This window comes from Lichenostomus cassidix, chromosome Z (assembly GCF_008360975.1).
Source record: "Lichenostomus cassidix isolate B80296 chromosome Z, HeHo_3.0, whole genome shotgun sequence".
Classification (NCBI taxonomy): Eukaryota; Metazoa; Chordata; class Aves; order Passeriformes; family Meliphagidae; genus Lichenostomus; species Lichenostomus cassidix.
This window is the reverse complement of record NC_139511.1, coordinates 5,846,167-5,854,956: the sequence shown is the minus strand read 5'-3', so window position 1 is coordinate 5,854,956 and position 8,790 is coordinate 5,846,167. Positions and strand designations below refer to the sequence as shown.

The 8,790-nt window shown below is 40.8% G+C and overlaps 1 long non-coding RNA gene across 2 annotated transcripts; it reads right to left on the bottom strand.

Moving 5' to 3' along the window:
* Positions 1-1,331: 1,331 nt before the first annotated feature.
* On the bottom strand, positions 1,332-8,404 carry LOC146424305 (uncharacterized). Of its 2 annotated transcripts, none has more exons than XR_014846908.1 (3): positions 7,790-8,404; positions 4,490-4,591; positions 1,332-3,410 (listed from the first exon to the last, which is right to left on the bottom strand). It is a non-coding gene; the product is annotated as an uncharacterized LOC146424305 (long non-coding RNA). The 2 variants fall into 2 exon arrangements; XR_014846909.1 differs by lacking the exon at positions 7,790-8,404 and adding an exon at positions 7,345-7,779.
* Between the last annotated feature and the right edge of the window lie 386 nt (positions 8,405-8,790).

Here is an 8,790-nt window from a genome sequence, read left to right as displayed (position 1 = left end):
TCCCATTGCAAACACAAGTACTGCTGTAGCAAATGCAGTGTCTGTTGGTGTCACTGCCAGATTCTCATCTAACAAAACCTGGCATTAATTAAATTCAGTCCATTGAATATTATACTTGTTAAACAAATCTGTGAGCTTGTTTGTTTGTTTATTTGGCTGGTTGGTTTGTTTCATGTCTATTTGGCAAAACCAAAGTTCCACAGTGGTTGCTAAATTTGTTTCCAGAGTTATTTAATTTCTACCCTTTTAAAGTTTTGTGTCTTTTTTCCCTCACTTGTGACATCAGGAAATCTTTTGTGCTTGTAACCACAAATTTCACTGCTGGGGATCTTGTTCAGAGCACAGGTTCAGGCTGTAGAGCAGTCAGTCCCCTCTGACTGCAGTGCTTCTCTGCCTCCTAATGTGGTCTCTGTCCTGTTATCTGCTGAAGATCCCTTTCTCTTCCTTTCCAGAGCCTTTCCAGTGTGCTTGGGAATTCTTCCTCTTCCAGGGACAGCTTTTGCTAATCATTTGTGTCTCAGAAAGCAGAGGTGCCTCTGCTGGGCTGGGTGATCAGCACGAACTGCACACCAGCCAGCTCTGAATCTTTGCATCTCACTCGTTCCACAATGAAATGTCTCATTTCTGAGCATTCTCCATTCTTCCCAGTGTCACCAATGTTTTGCCATTTCCAGGAAAGTGCTGTGTGTTGAAGAGAGCTGTGCTACCTGGCTGATGTTCTGGTGTAATCCAAACCAAATTTAACCAGTCAGTTTGGATGGTTTTCTGGGGGTCTAAACGACTGTACAAAATACTGACCTTTTCCCACTGAATTTTGTTATACATAGGAGCCATTTGCAGTAAGCACTGCAGGCTTGGTCGATTTGCCTCACTGCCAAATTCTCCAGAAGGGGATGAGTAACAAGAAAATCATGAAGGCATCCAAATGTTTCCCTGCAGAGAACTGCAAAACAGTCCTTTTCCCCAGCCAAACCTTTCTTCCAGACCAGAGGAGGATGTAGAGGGAGGTGCTGTGAGCTCAGTTGTCAGAGATGTCACCCCTAACCCTTCAATTTAAATTGATCATCAAGCCTCAGCTCTCCCCTGCAGAGGATTTCCCCATAGTTCACCACATCCCCTTGTTCTACATGACCTTTCCTCACCTGTCACCTCCCTTGTGCTTGTACATCTTCTAGACTGAGCAAGGGACACTTGCTAAGCTCACAGTCCATCCCACCCTGTTAATGATACCCACAAACTCCTGCAACAGCACTATTACCCTTACCCAAAAGGTGGACAGATGGATGGATATAAGTAATTTTAACTCCTGTGTCAGCAAGTTGGAGTATTATTCCACAGGGACCAGGACTGATACTCTGGTTAGGAGAATAAAGAATTAGCCTCTCAGAGACAGTTTTTCAGTCATAATAATATCAACTTAAGAGTTTAGCCCATTACCAGATTAATTTTGGACAGCACAATAAGTGCAACACCAGTTCCCTGTCACTGCTTCAGTGGAAGAGCAGGAGTAATGTCTTCCTATTCTGTAAATCTGGAAGGTCCACCAGTTTATTTATTCCTCTTTTCCCATCAAGTGATGGTAGTTATATTCACATCCACACTTTCTTTCCAATTTCCATTAACAATCCTGTGGTGAATGTGGGTTTCAGCACAGATTATCTGTCTGCCCCACACAGGAAGAAGTGATGCTTCCTCCAACTGGGTTATGGTATTTTAGACAAGTTTGGCAGGCACTTTCAGAGACTAACTTGACAGACCCTGATTAGCACAGAAGCTACTAAAAATCATCTCAGTGAGAGGAGATTTCTTGGAAGAGTTGCACAGCTGAGTGCTGCAATCCATCCAGAAATCATCTGGGAAAAGCTCTAAAGTTGTTTAGGTGGGAGGGAAAGAGAAGAGCACAAACACTATGCTGAGACACTGTCCTGCATTTCTGGCTCAGGTGTGGGCATCTCCTCTCATGAGCAAAATATTCTTAGTATTTTGTTCCTCGCCAGACCTTGGCTAGCTCAGAGTTTGGAAGGAGTTGCAAAGAGTCACTCCTGGCTGGATTGTGGTCACTGAAGCAGTGAGCATGAGATGAAAGGCTGAGGATCTTGGTTTGAAGCCCCTTTCTGCTGGAGCCTGCAGTGCCTGCTGGGGTAGCACCTCCTGTACACCACCTGCTACAAACCCTCTTCTCTGACAATAGGGAAAATGTTTATTTTTGGCTCTGCTCAGAAAGGAAGAATGCTGAGGCTTGAGAGTTTCTTTCTCAAATTTCTCTTGAACCCATGAGAATTTTCATCCTTAAATACCTTGAAGCTGAGCCTAGATGTAACAAGGAAAAAATTGTGCTTTTTGAGGGCTAATACAGCTGTGCCCACACTGGAAACTGATTTATAACAAAGAATGAGGTTTTGAGTGACTGCTGTCTTCAGGGACTTGCTCTTTCTCCTTCTTACACGTTCTGTAGCGAACAGACAATTTCTGGTCACCTTCATTAAATTTCAAAATAGTTAAAAGCTGAAGTAGGAAAAAAAAAAAGAAAAGAAAGTATGTATAAAAAATTAGAATACAGTAAACTAGAGTATCGTTGTGAAGGATTGTATCATGGAAAATTTCAGTCCTGCAGTTCAGGACCCTGCATAGCTCACTGAAAAAGTTTCACCCAGCAGCAGGCTGAAAGAGATAAGCTTTCAATTTTTCAGTCATCCTGGCTCAACATGCTTGCAGTTAATGCACAGTGTACAAGAACACTCAATCACATTACTGCCTGCCTAATAAATCAGCAGCCTTGTAGTGTAATGTCTTATGAACTAGAATTGCCTCTTAATTAAATTCTAAAGCAAACAGAGAGACAGAGTTGTGTCCTGAAGCAGCATTTTGGCTGCTCTGTCTCCACTGGAGCTGCTGCTCACTGCCAGTGTTTCCCTGGCATACAGTCCAGATCAGCAGATTATTAAGAAATGAAATTTTTATTAGCAGATGTGCTCTGACTCAGCTGAAGGTCTGCATGCTCAGCTGGAGGCAACACTGCATGCTGAATGTTGAACAATGTGATTGAACAATGAGCTTGATGCTCATGTTGTGTTTTGGAAACTCAAGTTACATTTTCTTGGGAAACAAGAGAATTGGCTCAAATAAGTTAGAGGATACTTTAAAAGTGCAAACCACTGTGAGCAGGAAGCCACTTATAAACAAAATTTGTAAAAATCAAACAACAAAGTCAAGAAACAGCAAGGAAGAGTTTGGCACTGGAATAAAAATCTTCTAGAGTTTACCAAAATACATGGAATACATTGGAGGGCCTGAGTCCATAAGACTCTGCAGAAAATGCTGGTCAGAACTTCCAAGCCATTATAGTCTGGTTGCTGTAAAATGTAGGTAGAGATGGTGTCATCATTGTGACTGGTAACTGTGAAATAGACCTGAAGTAACCAGGAGAAAAAAATGTATTAATGCATTCTAGGTTCACTGTTTTTTGGGTTGCTTTTTTGGTTTGGTTTTTTTTCTTCATTCTTCTTCTGCTCTACAGATTTGTTATCTGCATCCCCAGCAAGGCAGAGGATTTCTGCTGTAAACTTCAGGGACTGATTATTGATTTGTTTATTTATTTAAACTGTGCTCATGTACTTTGAGTGAATTAGTTTTGACTTGATTCTTCCTAGGCAGAGCTGTTACTGGTAGCATAAAAATAAATAACTGGACAGTGGGCATAGGGATCCTGTTCACATGAACATCACCATTTCTATGTGCATTTTGCAGGCACGAGCAAATTTAAATCAAGGGAAAAGGGACATCCTTACTGCCAGGGGCTGGCCAAGGAATTTACAGCTTTCCAAGAGACCACCATTGCTGGTATTAGATACAGAAATAGGATAGACGTAATCTGTATTTCCAGGAAAGGGTTATCCACCTGCACTCAAGAGCAATGTGGGGCATTAGGAGTGTAAAGTGATGTTCAGGTCAGGGAGGATCAATAAGAGCATGTATTACACAGAAAGATACCATCAAATTTGGAAGAAGTTGGCAAGACCTGTGTTGGATTCTATAACTAAAGATGATTCTACAGTGCCCAAAAATACTTCCAAATAATCCTGTAGCATCCAATGAAGGCTTTTTCTCTGGCATTGAACACTTCATGAAATTTAAAGTCTCTTGCCTTTGGAAAGTCACAAATGATTAATAACACAGGTTGCTCCTTCTGCCTCCCAAGATTGAATGCAGGTATGCACAGAACTCTTTTTGAAGGCACAATAATGGTTTTATTATAGCTGTGATGTCCTAAAAATATAAATGAGGCCAAAAAATTGAAAAAATGTTGTTTCTAGCGGTGGAATTTGCTTGCAGTTATTTGCATTTCCTCCCTTCCAGGACTGAATCATACTCAGCTGGTTCAGACTTGGATTATGGCACACACTAAATCACAAGTGTGAAAACTCAGTTTGCACCTGACATTCCTTCACTTCAGTAGGAAATACCATAAAAGGTGTTTTCTTTAACTTACCTACTCATTATATCCTGAGTATGATTGGTGTTGATTCCCTTGGAAATAAATTCGGAATTCCATACAGCCTGTGCTACTTGGCTGTCCTGTAACAGCAAGAGCCTTAAAAAAAGAAAGGAAAAATAAAATAAAATAAAATAAAATAAAATAATAAAATAAAATAAAATAATAAAATAAAATAAAAATAAAAGTATAATTTGGTTTCTCATGTGGTTTATGTAAGACTAGTTGCACTGAGATGATGAGATGTTACTTGTAGAAATGAAATTCAGTCATTAGTTACACAATGATCTCCTATTACTGCTGAAGTATAAGTGTCAGGTGCCTTTAAGGAGTAGTTTCAGGAGCAAATGTGGTTTTGATCACTCAGGAAACAGGGGAAAAGAGTACTCTATGGGCATGCAGGTCTAAAGTTGGGAAGAAAGGTGTAATGGCATATTCCAAGTGGAACTGGTACTCAGAAACACCACTTCAGGGTGCTCAGAGTCAGTGAGACCAGCAGAACTCTTTGCAGAATTTTTCACTTTTCTGCTTTGGAGTAACTGGTCTTAAAATTAGTATTTATGTTAAAAATAGAGTCCCTGGTATCCTGTGGATCCTCAGGTGAGGAGAGGCTCCAGGCCTCTGCATCCCTTCTCTTGCTTGCTGCTTTTGTTACCTGTGTGGTACAATTACCTGCATGGTGCTCACTAAGGAGCTGACATTGCTCTGTGCCAATTGTTAGTCATGTTCTTGCTGTGAAATGAAAGATATGGATAATTCTATTATTTTTTCTTTACAGATTAATCTAAAAGAAGCAAAAAAAGTTTTATTTAAACTTTTAAAAGTTCTCTCTTGGAGAACTATTAATATCTGGAAACTTTTTTTTCATTATCTACACTTTGTCTCAAACTTGTGTTTAGGACACAAATAATCACCCTTTGATATTTGTTCATCATCTTTTGTGAAGTGACCAAATGCCATCCATGTGTTTTGGCATGAACAGGAGTCATGCCACCAGAGACAGACAACTTGTATTTCTAGTTCTGCTAAAGAAAGACCAGACCATGACTGAGCATTTTGAGAAGGGATAATAAAGAAGGTTCTGATGGCTAAACCTGCAAATGCTCAGCTGGTCTTGGTGTCACTGGAGTCCCTGCAAAATGCAGGGAACCACAGAGGTGGAGGACAAACCCAGCTGGCAGCGATCTCTAAATATTCTTGTCCAACACCACCACACAAAGCAGGGCTGAGTTTAAAGTTAGATCCATCTTCAAAGTCATTCCATGTGGCACAAGGTCCTGTTTCAGGGAAGTACTAAATAAATCCATGGCTGGAGTTCCCGTGAAAGGACTACACCTCTGCTGGACTCAAACCAGGAGCTTTGGATAGATGGTAAACCAATGCCTGTCAGTGCCAGACACTGTTTAGGTTGTGGAGAGAAATCTAAAGTCACATGGAAAAGGGGAAATTCCCTGCAACTATTTGTAGTGTTGATCCTAACCATAGTATTTGCCCTCTGTATGTGTGTTGTGCTGGCAGGGGCAAGTCTTCAGCATTTCTGCAGGCACTGATTGCTGGGAAGTGCAATAATCCATCAAGAGAAAACTTTGCACAGCTCCTGCAAACACCAGTTGCACAATAGGTCTGAGAAGGTGTAAGAGAACAACAAAAAATGTTCCTAATTCACAGCAGGGGTGGGAGTGTTTCTGAAGATCTTCATTCTCAGTGTAGTAAATCTGATCCCTAAAAGGACTATTCATAAAAAAAACTTTCAAACTGCAGTGACTCCATGGAACTTCAGAAATTTATTATGCAGGATGTATTTCCTCAATGTTTCAGGTTTTTTTGGCTGCCCTGAGTGTGCTTAAGGATGCAAGGTTTTGTTCCCTGTGTTGCACTTTCCAAAAAAGTCAAAAAGGAATTTCCATATGTTTTAAGAACAGAATAATTTTGACACTTAAGGAATATCAACAGCAAAGCTCTGAGCCACTGTAAATACCTTAGAGAAAGACAGTTGGTGATGTATGATATTTCTTAGAAGAGTCCATGCTGATTATTTGTTATTATCCAGTCATTAAAATTGTTAGAGAGATGCCTCTGCCCTAATTAAGGTGCAAATGAGACCATATACCAAAGTCAATACCATGGACTTTATTTAACAGTAAATGTGAGGAAGAGAGAGGTAGAAAGAAATAGAAAAAAAAAGTGGGGGGGGAGAGAAAGAGAGTGACAGGGACAGATTAGGTAGATAATATCACCTCTCCATGGATCCCCACACCGTCCCATTGACCTTTTCCTTCTGTTGTTCTTGGTAGTAAGGGTCCCACAAAACATGGAGCTCCATGGATTAATGCACATTTGGGGCAGGTGGGAATACCCAGGTGCCTCCCCTGGGGAGGGGAAGTCTCCTGTAACAGGCTCTGGATCTGCTGCATTCCTTTGCATCCCTTGCATCCCTCTGGTGGCCTCAGGAATGAGACTGGGGGACACTTTGGGGGTCTTTGATGGTTTATGACCCTTCCTCAGCTGCCTCTCATGTCCATGTCCCATGTGTGTGGCCTTCCCACTGGGAGAAGTTTCACAGCTGAGCTGGTTTCTGTAAGGGACGATGGGTGTTCACTCTCTCTGATTGGAGAATACACACCCAAAAACTCTCTATTTCATCTGTTTTCCCCTGGAGGATCAGTGGCAATAACTGGTAAAAAAATGAAGCTAAACATGCCCAAAGTAGAAAAAAAAGACCACTATAATATAGCGAAACACAGAAAGTAGCATTTCTGAGGTCAAACCACTTGGCTTGTGACTTCAACTAAGATCAGGAACTGGGTAAGTTTATACACATACAGACAGAGGTATATTCCGTGGATATTTACTTTAAAAGTATGATGATTATTCTGATTATTCCATTGGGTAACTGTTCTTGCCACTTCACCAAACCAGGTCTAAAATACACCTGCCAAAGCATGCTGGGCAGGACTGCCCTGACTGTAACACAAGGGGCAGAGCTGTGACTGAAATCTGATCACTGAATCACAACAGAGAATGGAAAATACATCTTCAGCACACAGGGCTCACATCTGAGACAAGCCCCAAGAGCAGGCAAATAATGTCACGAGCTGTCACTGGATGGTGTTCAGCTCATTAGGACATCCCAACAAAGAGCACCGTACCCACAAAGCGTGTCTTGAGGATTGTTTTCTTTGTTACCAGTGAGAATAGACTGTGATATTTGCAATTGAACAACTGCTCTGAAGTGCCCTAATTCAGGGGAAAAAAAATCCTTAAGCTTGTATAATAAAGCTGATCGATTCCCATTACCTTTTTTAAAAATCCTGAGCTAATTGTAGCTTTTCAGTGTCTGGGGAAAAAAAAACTAGGAAGGAGCTTGCAGTTATTCAAAGAGAAAAGGGAAGGAATTTTTATTTAAGCATCTGTTGGTTTTCCCAAAACTCAACTCCCAAACCACCACACTTTTAGCCTTATTGTTAAATACTCTTTACAGAGACTGTGCATTTTTTACTTTTCATTGTATATTACAACATCAAAAGCATATTTTTTATGCTGCTGTTGTCCTCCATATCCCTAGATCATTGATTTTTACCTATGCTACTAATGGAACTTGAAATTACTTTGCTTTCACGTTTGCATGCTAAAGGTGTCTGAACTTGGAGCAGGATTTGGACCAAATTCTGCTCCCATGTGTTACCCATCCTTGTCTCTTCCTAGAATTGTGTGGATGCTCAAACAGAGATCATCGTCAAGAACTATTTTACTGAATTAACTCTATGGTCAGTCGTCAGAAATGTACCCTCAAGCCTTCTGAGTCATTCTGCCAAGTTGTATTTTACAATACTTTCCTCGGCGACACCTAATATTTCTGCCTGGGTGGATACAATGTGATGAATTTATGCAAGTAAAGAGAGTTTCTCCTATGAGAAATAGCTAGATAGGTAGATAGGTAGATAGCTAGATAGCTAGATAGCTAGATATCTATGATAGATAGATAGATAGATAGATAGATAGATAGATAGATAGATACGAGATAGATAGACAGACAGATAGATATGTGTGATATATGTCCGTGTGTCTGTGCCTGCGTGTCTGTGTCTGTGTAGGTGTGAGACCCAAGGCAGGAATATCAAAGAAGGGCCTTTAGTAAGTCTCCAACTTACAATAATTCCTGATTCAGCTTTGGTATGGATATAAAAAGGGCCAATAAAAATTGTAGGGACAGAATTTGGGAGAACTGCAGTGGAACATGAAGTTCCTGTTGGAAGGTCAACAGTGAGGAAACAGCTTTCTTGCAGCCTTACCCAGCT